This window comes from Amia ocellicauda, chromosome 14, assembly GCF_036373705.1.
Source record: "Amia ocellicauda isolate fAmiCal2 chromosome 14, fAmiCal2.hap1, whole genome shotgun sequence".
Classification (NCBI taxonomy): domain Eukaryota; kingdom Metazoa; phylum Chordata; class Actinopteri; order Amiiformes; family Amiidae; genus Amia; species Amia ocellicauda.
Window position 1 is genome coordinate 12,323,636 of NC_089863.1, and position 2,997 is coordinate 12,326,632.

Below are 2,997 nucleotides of genomic sequence, written 5' to 3' on the forward strand. Positions count from 1 at the left end.
GATTCATCAGACCAGGCCACCTTCTTCCATTGCTCCGTGGTCCAGTTCTGATGCTCACGTGCACATTGTAGACGCTTTCGGCAGTGGACAGGGGTCAGCATGGGCACCCTGACTGGTCTGCAGCTATGCAGCCCCACACGCAACAAACTGCGCTGCACTGTGTGTTCTGACACCTTTCTATCAGAACCAGCATTAACTTTTTCAGCAATTTGAGCTACAGTAGCTCGTCTGCTGGATCGGACCACACGGGCCAGCCTTCGCTCCCCACGTGCATCAGTGAGCCTTGGCCGCCCATGACACTGTCGCTGGTTCACCACTTTTCCTTCCTTGGACCACTTTTGATAGGTACTGACCACTGCAGACCGGGAACACCCCACAAGAGCTGCAGTTTTGGAGATGCTCTGACCCAGTCGTCTAGCCATCACAATTTGGCCCTTGTCAAAGTCGCTCAGATCCTTACGCTTGCACATCAACTTTGAGGACAAAATGTTCACTTGCTGCCTAATATATCCCACCCACTGACAGGTGCCATGATAACGAGATTATCAGTGTTATTCACTTCACCTGTCAGTGGTCATAATGTTATGGCTGATCGGTGTATCAGCGTACAATACAATTAGATTACAGAAAGGTGTATCACAGTTCAGTGTAGCGTATTATAGAAGTGTAGTGTGCTGTACCATAGGAAAGTGTGATGTAACATTATAAAATCACATTAAAGTGTAGTGTGGTGTACCGTGGTAAAATTATGGTTAAATATAATGTGGTTCACCCTGATGTAAACACAGTAACATGCAGTGAGGTGCATCCGCAATTCTGAACCTCTGCTTCACTCTCCATAATGACCAGCACAGTTTGCATTGGCATCAGACTGCAACCAAACAAAGTGAATGATCGCAAAAAGCTTTAATTTAAAACATAATGACAGGACTGTCCAATCCAGTACCTTTGTGCCGTGCTTATAAAGTAATGCTTATCCTCCACTCCATCTCCTTCCACAGCGCTGGCCTGTTGCCACCGATTACACAACGACAGTCGAGACTGGAAAGCGAATACAGACTGAGCCCTGTTCACGCCCGCTGTGATCACTGTATTCTGGCATCTATTCCCAGAGCTGAAACCAGCACACACACGCACACACACACACACACCCCGGCTGAAAAACAGTACTAACTTACTCAGTAGCATGGGCACTAACCTACATGCCAATATAGCCTACTGCTGCGGCATTCTCACACACTGTCACCGAAGCATTTGACATATCTTTGCTCTCCTATGGCGTTTGTTGCTCATGTATGACACCTTTTGGTCACGCATGAGACATTTTGTTGCCCCTGTAAGACACGTTTTGGTGGCGAATGATTTATTTTTGTTCCCATATGCCACTTTTTGGTCAGCTATGATGTGTTACTCCTGCGTGACACTTTTTGACTGTCCTGTGCAACACATTGTCTGTCCTTCCTTTATTGGGCTCATGTTTGCATATTAATGAGGTTATGATGTACAAATTGCTTAATTAGACTTGGGGGCTATTTCTACTGTATGAACTGTACAGCTGTAGAAGGAATACTTTGGTTTTGGAGTGTTTTATATTACAGTCTAGTGTTATATACTGAAGAATAGTGCAGTGTGGCATTGCAGTGTCATGTAATGCAGTGTAGTGTTTCGTACTGTACTGTAGTGTAGGTCACTGTATCAGAGCAGTGTTGTATAATACAGTGTAGTATAATAATATACTGTAGGGCAGGGTAGTAGGCTATTGTTACTGTTAAACAGCATGATGTCAGATATTATATAGCAAGTCATTATTAAGATAAAGGTGATGGAAACATTTCCTTGAGCATTTCCAAGGCTGTAGAATATAGGCTACACTTGTTTAGATGTACAAAGGGCTTTTTGAATGTGTGAAGGCTGTGAACACAAGTTAAACACAGAGTGCCATACCAACATGACGAACTTGTTACATTTTTGACTATAATTTCTAAGAACACAAATTAGTGTTTGCAGACTATCGCAGAGTTGGATATTAAATAAATGTCTAAGACTAGCTGAAGGCATGGGATTTTTTAATACAAATTCGACAAATTCGAATTTCTTGCACATTGAGAGAAAGTCTCTACCAACCTCTAACTCTGTCTTAGTACAACTGTGGCCAAATTCTTCTGGGTAGATTAGCTGAAGCTCTCTCAAGTTGTTTGGGGATATCTTAATTACAGCAGTTTCAAGTCATTCCATGGATTCTCAATAGGATTCAATTCAGGAGTTTGACTGGACCACTCAAGGACATTCACTTTCTTATTCTGAAGCTACTCCAGTGTAACTGTGGCCTTGTGCTTTGGTCATTGTCCTGCTGAAAGATTAATTTTTGCCACAGTTTTAAGTCTTGACTGTACAGGGGTGGATGGGGAGATATGCTGTGTTGGGTATGCACCAAACATAACACTTTGCATTTAGACCAAAACATTACAATTTGGTCTCATCTGAGCACAATACATTTTGCCACATTTTTGAAGGATCACTCAGGTGCTTTGAGATGTCTTATTTTTAGGAATGGTTCTCTTCTTGCAGCCCTGCCATACAGGCTAGTTTTGTGAAGAGTTCTGGATATTGTTGACTGATGTACATTTTTTCCCACTTCAGCCATTGAACGCTGTATCTCTTTCAAAGTTGTCGTTGGCTTCACAGTGGCATCCCTCACCAGTGTCCTCCTTGCCTGACTGCTCATTTTGAAGGGAAGGCCCTATCTAGACAGTATTCAGGTGGTACAATGCATCTTCCATTTCCTGAGTATTGAGACTTCAATACTTTTTTGGAGCCTTCTCCTGACTTATGCTTTTTAATGACTTTATTCCTGACTTGCTTTGAAGGCTACTTGGTCCTCGTGGTTGAGTCTTTGCTTGAAATTCAAGACAGAACCGCAATTACTGCACACAGACACAATTACTTTTGAATTTTTATTTCACATTAATCATCTATGTACTTCTTTTTTTTATTTCA